Here is a 12,500-nt window from a genome sequence, read left to right on the forward strand (position 1 = left end):
AGTGACGCGGGGGTTAAGGAGTCGGGCGTGCACACTATGGCAGCGGTAGCTTTAAGTGTAATCGGGCTCGTCGCGAGCGTCATCCCCAGCCAAAGGGGAAGGAGGGGGGGGGGGTCGCGAAGAGGAAAACCCTGTTCAATTCCGGGAAGCGTGCATGAGGTCGACTGACGAGAGAACGCCTTACAGAAAAAGAGGAGACTCACTTGAAACTATTTACTCCTCGGGGGTTATGTCGTGTGTAATTAACGGTGCTAAATAAAGGATAATGATGTGTTGGGTAAAAGAGAAAAAAAAAGCGCTTTCTCGATTGAAATGAGTGGGATATACATAGATAGAGGGGAGGGGGGGTACGCGGAGGGAGATAGAGAGACATGGAGTGAAGGAGAGAGGAAAGGGAAAGGACACACAGAGAGATGAAGAACGAAGTTAGAGAGAAAGGAGGGACGAGAGAAAGGGAGAGGGAAGGACAGCGAGAAAGTGGGATCAAAAGACTTTAAAAGTATAGAGATAGGGAGATAGGGGAAGAGGGAGGAAAAGATGCAGAGAGCGAGGGGGAGAAGGAGGAAGGAAGGAGAGGGAAGAGAGGGAGGAAGGAAGGAAGGAAAAGAGAGGGAAGGAAGAAAGAGATCAGTTGAGTGAGATACAAGAAAGCAAGCTCCGTTCGGACCTAGCCCGGGAGATGAGCAAACGCGTTGGCGGCGCGGCGCCGATGAAGTTCTCTGCGGAAATGGTGCAATATTTCCGGGCGGCGAATAAACGCGATAGGAGAGACAAAGCACAAAATTGAGGGCGACGGCGAGGGAAAGATCCAAACAAGACGGGGCGATAAGAGGCCATCACAGTCCGGAGGAAGGAAGAAGAGAGGGCGGGACCCAAAGAGGGAGCGATAGGAAGGAGGAAGCCAAGTCCGGAGGAAGCAAGGGCAGGTGGAGGGACCCAAAGAGGAAGCGATAAGGAGGAGGCATCAAATTCCGGAAGAAGGAAGTGGGACAACTCTTGCAAGATCAAGAAAAATGCCACTAGCTGGGAAACGGTTTGAACAAAAAGCTTTGAGGGGGCACTGCCTTCTGCTGAGCATGAAGCTTGCTGGGGCAAATGCTTGCTACGGAGGGCGGCGTGAACAAAGCAAGCAGAAGAGGCAGGAGGACACACTGTCAGCTGAGCAGAAAGTGGAACATAGCTTGGCGGCGTGGGAGGAAGGGTGGGAGGGAACGAGGGAGGGAACAAAGCTTGGCGGGGAAAGAGAGGAAAACAATGCTTGCTGGGGGTGTGGGAGGGGGGAGGAGGGGAGGGAGAGAGGGGAGAAGCTGGTGTAGAAGAGGGCTGTGCGAGAAACTCGCAGGGATCGATAACGGCAAGAGACAGAAGGGTAAGAATAAGAGCAGTAAAGCTAAATGACGCAAAGCCAAATGAAATAACACGGGATTAGCGTCATGGTGTAACGAGGCGACCTCTTTTCTCTTCTTCTCAATAAAGTCGAGAAGGAACAAAGGCCATGGAGATAACGCCGTGTTAATTTGGGTGCCAAAGGGAGGGAGAGGGGGAAGGGGGGAGAGGGAGAGGGGGAGAGGGAGAGGGAGAGGGGGGAAAGGAAGAGGGGGAAGGGGGAGAGGGAGAGGGGGGAGGGGGAGAGGGGGGAGAGGAAGTGGGGGAAGGGGGAGAGGGAGAGGGGGGAAGGGGGAGAGGGAGAGGGGGGAAGGAGGATGGGGGAAGGGGGGAGAGGGAGAGGGAGAGCGAGGGGGGGAGGAGAGAGAGAGAGAGAGAGAGAGAGAGAGAGAGAGAGAGAGAGAGAGAGAGAGAGAGAGAGAGAGAGAGAGAGAGAGAGAGAGAGAGAGAGAGAGAGATTAATAACGAAAACACCCAAGCAAAGCGAGAGATTAGAGCGCATAAAAAATGTGCCGACAAAAAAAAATCTCACTCGCAGAATTCCAACAAAACAAGGAAAAAGAAATGACGCATCGACCTCTGCAAGATGTTTCCAATGATGCTGCAACTTCCTTCCCTCCCACCCATCCTCCCTCCCCGAATCTCTAATTCTCTGACTAATCTTTTATAAGGACACAGACACACATCAGACATTTCCCATCACATGTCACAGTTGTTCCTGTACAAAGCATGTCAACCCTCGACTCACGCGTCACATGACTATGACAAATGAGGCCATCAACCTCATATGACTGATCAGGGAACGCGCTAATTAAATATGATCATTAACTCTAATGATCATTCCGACCATCAACATCTGATTTATCTTTTTGATCTTCACGTTCTTTTTATACGAGGCAAACGCTCTCATTTAAGTTTGCTCGTGTCAGTCCTCGCAAACTATAATATTCACGGAAACGGGAAGTCTCAGGAGGTTATTTACTTAATCTCACGTACACATAACAAACACTTCGATTTACCTTAGGAAAAAATGTCATTCTCGTACAGCATATCATAAAATATTTGGCGTAACCCAACTTACCATTTTGGTTAACAAAATGAACATCTCGCGATGCCCGGGTCGCGATTGGGGCTAATGCTTTTTTCTTTTAAAATACTGTTGTCGTTCAGGTACCTTCGTGTCTACTTTCCTTTCGGTAATGTGCATTAAACGCCTGATCTCTCTATTCTTTCGAGAAGAGAACGCTTTCACGGGGAGTGTATATAACGTACAGCACATCTTCATAAAACCGGGTTCATATGCTTAGAATTGCATTTACGGAATTACCGAATGGGAATGAAGGTGGTTGAAATGGCCTCGCCCTTTGCTTCGAGAAGATGATCATGTATTCGGCTAAAGACTTGAACAACGCTTGTTTTCTCTTTTGGATTTTAATTATATGTTTCTTAATTAATCGTTCTTCAAAATGTGTATGTGTTTTCCAGCTCGCACAAAGGCCAAATTATATATCTGTATGAGACGCAAAATTAACCATGAAAGAGTATGAATGTCATGCCGACCGCAAAAGCAAACATTATCGACTTCTGCTGACGAGAAAATTCAGGTTTCCTTGGCTTCCTTCTTTCAGTTCCGCGTAAAACAAAACAAAAATACAGAAGATGAAGTAGCAGTGAGTGTGCAACTATAAGCTCTGACAAAAAAAAAACTGACAATAGTCACAAAACAGAAAAAAACGAGAAGGCTACTGACCCAAGTACATGGCGCAATCTAACTAACAAGCCCTGGTTTACCAAACAGAAATGTTAAAAGGAAAAATATACTGTGGTGCTGCGCCGCCCCCACACACTGTAGAACAGCCGAAGTCCGGTGAATGTGGGCCATTCAGCCATCTCTCATCCCTCCACACAGATTATTGGCTCCGAGATCCAGCACATCTAAGAGGCACCCACATGTAAGGGGGGGGCGGTGGGAGAGTAAGAGGAACAGATATGTAGGAGGCATCAAAGTTCCCATGAACAACATCCGGCCGTCCCTCCCACCCCCTCCACTCTCCTTGTCTTCATATCTCTCTCTCTCTCTCTCTCTCTTTCTCTTTCTCTTTCTCTTTCTCTTTCTCTTTCTCTTTCTCTTTCTCTTTCTCTTTCTCTCTCTCTCTCTCTCTCTCTCTCTCTCTCTCTCTCTCTCTCTCTCTCTCTCTCTCTCTCTCTCTCTCTCTCTCTCCCCCTCCCAAGCCTCCCTCCCAAGCCTCCCTCCCAAGCCTCCCTCCCAAGCCTCCCTCCCAAGCCTCCCTCCCAAGCCTCCCTCGACGCCCTCCTTTCCTTCCCTTCTTCCAGATTCCTCCCACGACTTCTCTTCTCGGAATTATTTCGTCTTTGGATCGATCTCGCCGTACGTCAATTCGAGCATGGCGGAGGCGAGGCTTGTCACGCATGCGGTTCTCAAGACCACTGCGGGAAAAAAAAAAAGCCAGTGGAAGCCTCGAGCTCCAAACTTCGCCCAGCTGGACGGGATTGAGCTAACAAATAACTCATATTCACGAAAGTTATCGAATGACCACCGGCTCGCGAGAGTGACACGACTCTATTGAAGTCTGACCTTGGTGATAACAACAGTCCAAGATCCGAAGAGATGAGAGGAGCCCAGGCGAAGAAAGTCACGGGCAGGGGGAAGGACGGAGATAGTGAAAGGATGGAGGGGGAGGGGTGTTGGGGAGAGGGAAGGGGAGGGGAGAGGGAAAGTTAGAGGGAGGGGAGGGGAGAGGGAAAGCTAGAGGGAGGGGGAGGGGAGATGGAAAACTAAGAGGGAGAGGGAGAGGGAGAGGGAGAGGGAGAGGGAGAGGGAGAGGGAAAGGGAGAGGGAGAGGGAGGGAGAGGGAGAGGGAGAGGAGGGAGAGGAGGGAGAGAAGTGAGAGGAAGAGGAAGAGGAAGAGGAAGAGGGGGAGGGAAAGGAAAGGAAAGGAAAGGAAAGGAGAGAAAGAGGGAGAGGGAGAGGGCAATAAGGAGTGGGAAGACCGGGACTCAGCGAAGGATATAAAGATAACTGTAACTGGGGAAGGAATGGGAGGAGAAAGAGACGAACGTGACGGAAAAGCAAAGGAAGCGAGAGGGTGCGAAGAAGGACAATAGGATGGACAGCAAGAATATGAGTTGTAAGAACAGCCATGACACGAAACGCTAGTGTGGCTAGCGTGAAAGACTCCCTTGCTTCGCGTGATTGATGTCACTAGTCTTCTGACGTCGGTCGAAGCAAGTCATTGACACATTTGCTTGTAAATAAATGTAATAACTTTTATAGTACATAATCATTCATGTATGTACAGTTTGTACAGTATATACAGTATTTATACACAGACAGAGACACAGACACACACACACATACATACACACACACACACACACACACACACACACACACACACACACACACACACACACACACACACACACACACACACACACACACACACACACACACACACACACACACACACTATTAACCACTCGTTTCTCTTCCTTCGGATACAAATGTTGCCAAATTCTCCATATCCGGTCAGATCGACGGGATTAATAAGAAAATAAATAATTTGCAAAGTTGGCAGTATTTAGATATGCATTATGATCACACGAAACGCATTCATGGAATTAAACAAAATTCCAAACGAGAAGACTAAAAGTAAATATAAAAATATTCTTGAATGCAAGAAAAAAAAACAACGCCAAACAAAGAAACTTTGTCTATGAATATGCATATGTATCACCCGTCCTGCACCTGTGTACAATCTCAAATAAAAGATATAAAAAAAATATCTCTGCAAAGCATCCTTAAACATGAACAAATTGTCTTTATCAACGACATACTATCGCGATCTCCAACTTTTTTTTCTGTCTCAATGGATTGGAAAATATCTTTTTTAATTCATTCTCTCTCTCTCCCACTCTCTCTCCCTCTCTCTCTCTCTTTTTCTTTCTTTCTCTCTCAAGTTCGAACTGCTTTCCTCCAATCGTGTTACACGAGTGATTAAAAAAAATGGTTGCTTAATCTTGATCGCTAAGCGCCGAGGATCGGGTAGGCGATGGCGTCATTGTAACCATAGCAACAGTCTCCTCCCCCGCCCAACCCACGTCATTCATTCATAAAGGTAGAAGAGTAGAAGTCCCTCGACAGGATGCAATAGTAAGGCTTGTAGGCAACCCATGGAGTAAGCCCTCGAGCGTGTTAACTGATCCCCCACCCACTCCCGGACCTCCTCCATTCATATTCCGAGATTTTCCTCTTCTTCTCCAAGGTAATTCTTTCAATGTCACTCTAATCCACACTAGCCTGAAAGCGAACTGGAATTAACGTGCTTATGATAACCCCCAAAATACATAAAAGGATTGCCTGATTAAGGTCGGGATCCTGTCTACAGAATCTTTCCCAGACCTCCGCCTACACCCTCCCGCGCCCTCCTACAACCTACCCGTGAAATCCTCTTGACGCGGCCGTGACGTCACTGCTCTAAGCACCTGATGCTCTGACAGGTGTCAAGTTTTACTATGACGCGCGGTACTTCACTTACTTTAATTGGGCTTCCATTGAGGTGTGATCAAAGGTATCGAGTTACGAGAGCCTCTCCAGCACATCGTCCAGTTATCCAATTACATTTTTGTTCGTCCACAAGATGAGGGACGTTTACCTGTCTGTTTGCCTTGCTCTCTCGTTATACAATCACAACAATGCTGATACAGAGAATTCTACCTTATCGTTCTCCGCACTGGCGTGTATTTGTAAAGCCATATATATGCCTCACGCGAGAGAGATGTAGGTTCATTGTACTGAAACCACCCACAGTGAAGTTGTGCCTTCGTAAGATATTCCGCGTGGTGTCCACTGCGTCAAAGCAGACAGATATTCCTAACACCAAGAGCTCCTTCATGATTTCTTGTAATAATGTTGCATTAGTGAAATGATAGCTTTAAATAGCAGATGAACCCCCACAAAAAATGCAATATTAACCAGTGAAATAAAGACATGCAATCAATTAGGTAACAATATTATTTCTGACTTAACTTTTGCAGAAATAACAACTATTCAATAACTGAAAGCCGTTACCATATTGAAGATGTCATCATTGACAATTTATAAAATTTACAAAAAAAAATATTTTATAGTAATGGGTACAATAGTGAGAAAAAAAATATTTACTACAAAATCTTTTACCCTATTAGAGAACCAAAATCCAATTCAGATTACTATCCCTGAAAGCATGTAAATAACAGTCATACCTATCATATATAAAAAAAAAATATTTTTCCAAAAATACAAAAGATAAAGAAAGATGAACAAAACACACCCCCTTGCTTCTGTATGTATGCTATCTTTAGCTATTTTCTATTCCAGGTATCCATCTCATGCTTTTAAGCACTTAAAAAGTTTGTGGGAAGTAATCTCATTAAAGTTCCAGTTTAAGGCTATATAGCGACCTGCTCGATCTATTTCTTTACAACCTGATTCTACCTTGGGTGAATATGACTGAGAGTAGTGCATCAATTACATTTTTATGTGTCTCTGTAATTTTATCTCAATATCTTTTTTTTCACAATTCCTCTTCGTCCTCATGTACAATTTTATGAATGTCAGCATTAAATGCAATGGTCTAATCATCATCAAAATCACAGTAAACAATTATAAAAATACAGACATGGCAACAATGACAAGCGAAACACTAATAAAACATAAAACACAGTGAGATACGGGGCCACTCCTCATCAGGATTCAAGCTTTCAAAGACAACAAAAAAATGAAAAAAAAATAAAAAATACATAAATTGTATGAGAAATAAGAAAAAAGTATAAATATATCTGAAATTTAAAAGATATTTATATTCCCTCTCCATCTAACCAGATTCAATCAAAATTTGATATTCATAGTAGTCCTTTACATTCGCATAACAGTGAACACAAACATATTCTATAAGCATATACTCAATTATAATTATATCAGCTGAACTATCATCATTTATACATTATGCCTATACTTGGAAGTTCAAATAAAAATACTTTGTTTTCTTTTCAATACGTAATTCTAACCATTTAACAGCAGCAGTTACTCTTCCTGATAGATCTAGATGAACTTCTTAAAATATATGTTCTATTTATTTGGTCACAAATAAGATGATAGGCCAAGCTTATTAATCAAAAATCTCAACTAGCTTATCCTATCTTCAAACAACCCAAGGTGATCCTTTCCTAAAATAAATTTCCATATTTCTTAGATGACTACAACATTAGGCACATGTTATTGAAGTTACTGCAACACACAATTTTTCACTTTATGCATGTGCTATTAGATTTAGATGCATAACATACTTTTACTTTGAAACTGGGGTCAAATTCTTTTTGTTTAACACAGATTTTTAAGACTATAAATGTGTAACTTACAGGGAGGGAGGGATTTTCTCTGATGAATTTTTGCCACTAGATTATATATCCAAGAAAATAAAATTGCTACATCACTAATTTGTAAAAACCCAGAAATAATTTCAAATACCTGGTATTACTGATAAGGAAAACTTAATGATATGGGCACCCTAGTACTTCTTGTTTGTTTTGTTTTGTTTTCTTTCCGACAACCATTCTTCTAAGATATTCAAATAAAATGTTCAAATCTAACTAAACTGAGTTGCTTGAAATCATGAAATAAAATTAATTATAAAAATAATAAATACCTGTTATCTCCCTGTTAACTATGCCATAGATAAAAATAATAAATACCTGTTATCTCCCCGTTAGCTATGCCACAGATGTTGTGGTTACACTGGAGTATATTAGATGGAAAACAACTCCAGTTCAGAAGTCATAATTACAAAATTTTGCATAAAACATAGGACTGCAGGCTGTATAACATAACTGACAACTTCATGGGGTATCAATATAAACAAAACTGATAATGAGAGAAGATTTTAGACTTATTTTGTTTCCTATCACAACCACATCATTATTAGATAGGTAGTACCAACAAAGGATGTTATTGTATTTTATGCATTTAGTTTCTTGACATATCAGTAGTGCTCTTTTCACAGAGAATATTGGCCACTGTCTGACGAGGTATTCTTTCTCCTGCTAAGTTTATTTTGGTCCGTAACATGGAATTAAAGGCTGGCCTTAACAGCCATTCTTGATAAGAAATCTAAAACCCCTTTCCACTTCTATTTAGTTTTACTATACTGTGTAATCTACTTTGGTATCATAGTACCTTAGTACCTTAGTCTGCTGTTATAACGTGCAGTCTATAAAGACCGCACTGCACAAAACAACACGCAAAGAAGAAAACATGCAATCACATCAAACATAAAATTCAAGCACTGGCAGTGACTGTTTCAAACATACCTTGATCATTGTTCTTAGAATGGTCCAAAAATGAGGAGAACTTATTTGTAGTACTTTAAGTGATAACCAGTGTATTTTGGTAAAAGATTAAGGAAGCAAACATAACTGAAGTAAATGTTTTATCATTTATAGTGAGAATGATAAGTTATTCATCAAAATTTCAAATAACATGTTTTTTTTCTATATCTAAATCTAATATTATTAAAAAATAAAAAATAGCAACATCAATGCTATTCTCCTGCATCTATTCATCTTTGTATGATGGTTATAAAAGTACTTACTAAGCTTTAAATGTCACAGCAGACCACGCCCTAAAGTGTAGATATCCTGGTAGACTGCACATTATAACAGCCTTCTCTCTTCTCCAATATATGTTAAAAATAAAACTATTTGATTATAATAAAATAAAGATTTTACTATTCACACAGTATTCCTTGTAAAACTGATATAAGCTCACACTCTTAACTGATAAAAAGTACTAACATTAGAATAATTTTCTCTACTACAAAATTTTTGTTGCAACACCTCATCCCATCTCCCTATTAGTTGTCAATTTCCTATCCTCTGTGAATATTTGTAACACAGTTAATAAAGTGAGATAATAGCTTTGCGAATGGCAAACACACTAGATTGGAGGAAGAGCTCAGAGGTCAGAGGTTAGAGGTCAGAAGTTATAAAACAGCAAAAACTTTACAATTATCAAATATAATTAAAAAAAGGTTTAATCTATGCTGTCAGTGGATACCACTGTACAAAGTAAATGAATGGTTATTTGGTATCTATACTGGTTATATCAGAACTCATATTTTCTTCTATGAAAGAAAATTTCTACATGTAAAGATAGAGGTTTAAGTGCGGCTAACTATTACCCTAGAGATTACTCCCATTTTCAATGTTGTTGTCTTTTTGTTTTTTCTTTTGTTTTTAATAAAATCATCAATATTTTGATGTTGGTATTTCAGTCAATTTTCTGTTAAACAGCCCTTCTAAACTCATATATTATAAAAACCTTAATTTAAATATATCTTGCAATGAAAATGACCTGCAATCTACTTTAACATAAATAATCCTTTCCCTTATATTTTGGTTCTCCTTTTCACTGTTCTCTTTCAGAACCAATCACACAAATGAACACACAAACAGAAGAAGAAACACAAACACAAGCACACGCACACGCACACGCACACGCACACGCACACGCACACGCACACGCACACGCACACGCACACGCTCACTCTCACTCTCACTCTCACTCTCACTCTCACTCTCACTCTCACTCTCACCCTCACCCTCACCCTCATATGCACACGCACACTCACATTCACACACAGTGTAACCCGCTTGCTGGCAGTTGTAACCCGCTGCTACCAGCTGTAACCCACTCGCTGCCAGCAGTTGTAAACCACTCGATGCCCTGGTTGTAATCCAGCGGTTGTGATCCAGTGAATGAGACAGATAAACATTCACGTGCCATGGTCTTTATTAATGGACTCTGTTAATACACTTAGCTCAGGCCGAAGGCCAGAGGTCAGAGCTGTTCACTCTGCCTGTTCTCGTCTCTCTGTGATCTCTCTCTGACCTGATCTGCCTTGGGTTCCCTCTGTGTCCTTCTTAAGTACGAATCCTGAGTTGCTTCCTACACCTCAGGGCTTCCGATAGCAAATGCAGCTATTAGGGGCAGCTGTTGTTTAAAAGCGGAAGTGGACACAGGAAACAGGACACATCAGGTCAAAACAGACTGCCAGCAATATAGCATTGAATTAAGTGGAAAGGTGTAGTCAGTGTCTTAGGTCACATAATATGCAATATCAGTGCCTTACATAAACACAAACACACACAGTCTCACTCTCTCTCTCTCTCTCTCTCACACACACACACACACACACACACACACACACACACACACACACACACACACACACACACACACACACACACACACAACCACACATACACACAACCACACACACACACAACCACACACACAAACAATCACACACACAAACAATCACACACACACACAACACACACACACACACACACACACACAACACACACACACACACACACAACCACACACACACACACACACACACACACACACACACACACACACACACACACACACACACACACACACACACACACACACACACACACACACACACACACACACACACACACACACAGTTTCACACACACACACACACAGTTTCACACACACACACAGTTTCACACACACACACAGTTTCACACACACACACACACACACACAGTTTCACACACACACACACACAGTTTCACACACACACACACAGTTTCACACACACACACACAGCTTTACACACACACACAGTTTCACACACACACACACAGTTTCACACACACACACACAGTTTCACACACACACACACAGCTTTACACATACACACAGCTTTACACACACACACAGTTTCACACACACACACAGTTTCACACACACACACAGTTTCACACACACACACACAGCTTTACACATACACACAGCTTTACACACACACACAGTTTCACACACACACACACAGTTTCACACACACACTCTCTCACTTGTTTTGATAAATATAAAAATGAAATAGTAAAGCTACCTCACATTTCCCTTTCCCTTTGTCTAGAAACCAAGGTTGCTAATCATTATACCTTCCATATATTAATATTTAGCTGAGTTATGCAGGATTTTGTGTAAAAGAAGATTATGAATAAGAAGAGTCATTCTTCATCAATAGAAGATTCATGTGAAGTGGCATAGTCCTGTGCTAAAGCACTGGCATAACAACTGCAGAGTTTCATGTTAGTGTCCAGCCAGCCCTTCTTGGTTGACTCGACTGTGAGTGAGTGCCATACTGGCATCATCTGGGGTCATTTCCTGTGGAAAAGAACAGGTTGCTCGACGACTTATCCCTTAGTGACCACAATCACCTATGGATATCCACAAGAGTCCACTTTAATACAAAGTTATACAAAGCAAGGAATAGAGCTTGGTAAATCATAAGACACCCATGAAAATGCTACTGCCTCCAACCAGCTGGCTCCTGGCAATTGCCATCAAATCTGACATATATATTCTGGCAAGAAAGAGCTGTTAGACCTCCCTTGCCATTTACTGTCACATAAAGAATCAGTGCAGTCTCTTTATTACCAATAGACCTTTGGTGGTGATTTGTTGGCCTTTGCTTGAGCATGCAGCGTAAAGGCCACAGCAATTGCTAGATAGTGCACCACTATTCTGTTATCTTGTTGGTTTTAACCTTTTCTATACAGTCCACCCAAAGAGAGATGTCATGGTTCATAATGAAGCCGAAGAATAATTAAATCTAACTGCAAGAAAAAAGTTTGATCCAGGAAGCCACAGCAGATATCTTCTATAAATTTACCAAAATTTATCTTCTTTTTTTGATAAATCTGACATTTATCCATAGTGAACAGACAAAGTATAAGGAAACTATTGGTATTAATAATGAGCTTAAACTCAGTCTATATGAATTTCATGTATTACTCAACATATGCTAATACACCCATACCCATGAGGCATTTCCACTAGTTTCTAGAAGAAAAAAAAACTGGCACACAAAGCTAACAACCGCAGCCTTTACCTCTTAAAGGAACTAACAACTACATCCTCATCTAGCAAATGAAGCAATGAAGTGATCCATCTCCTCCTTCTATCCCAAAATATCACGAGAAAAATCAATGCCAAAATTGCTGACCAA

The 12,500-nt window shown here is 41.7% G+C and overlaps 1 protein-coding gene across 1 annotated transcript in view; it reads right to left on the bottom strand.

Annotated features, from left to right (window-relative positions):
* Nucleotides 1-12,500, bottom strand: part of Rop (Syntaxin-binding protein Rop) — a 50,634-nt gene that overhangs the window by 36,203 nt on the left and 1,931 nt on the right. The gene's annotated exons all lie outside the window — the stretch shown is intronic.

Source organism: Penaeus japonicus, unplaced genomic scaffold (assembly GCF_977035675.1).
Source record: "Penaeus japonicus unplaced genomic scaffold, GWHDUDI00000001_assembly GWHDUDI00000014, whole genome shotgun sequence".
Taxonomy (NCBI): domain Eukaryota; kingdom Metazoa; phylum Arthropoda; class Malacostraca; order Decapoda; family Penaeidae; genus Penaeus; species Penaeus japonicus.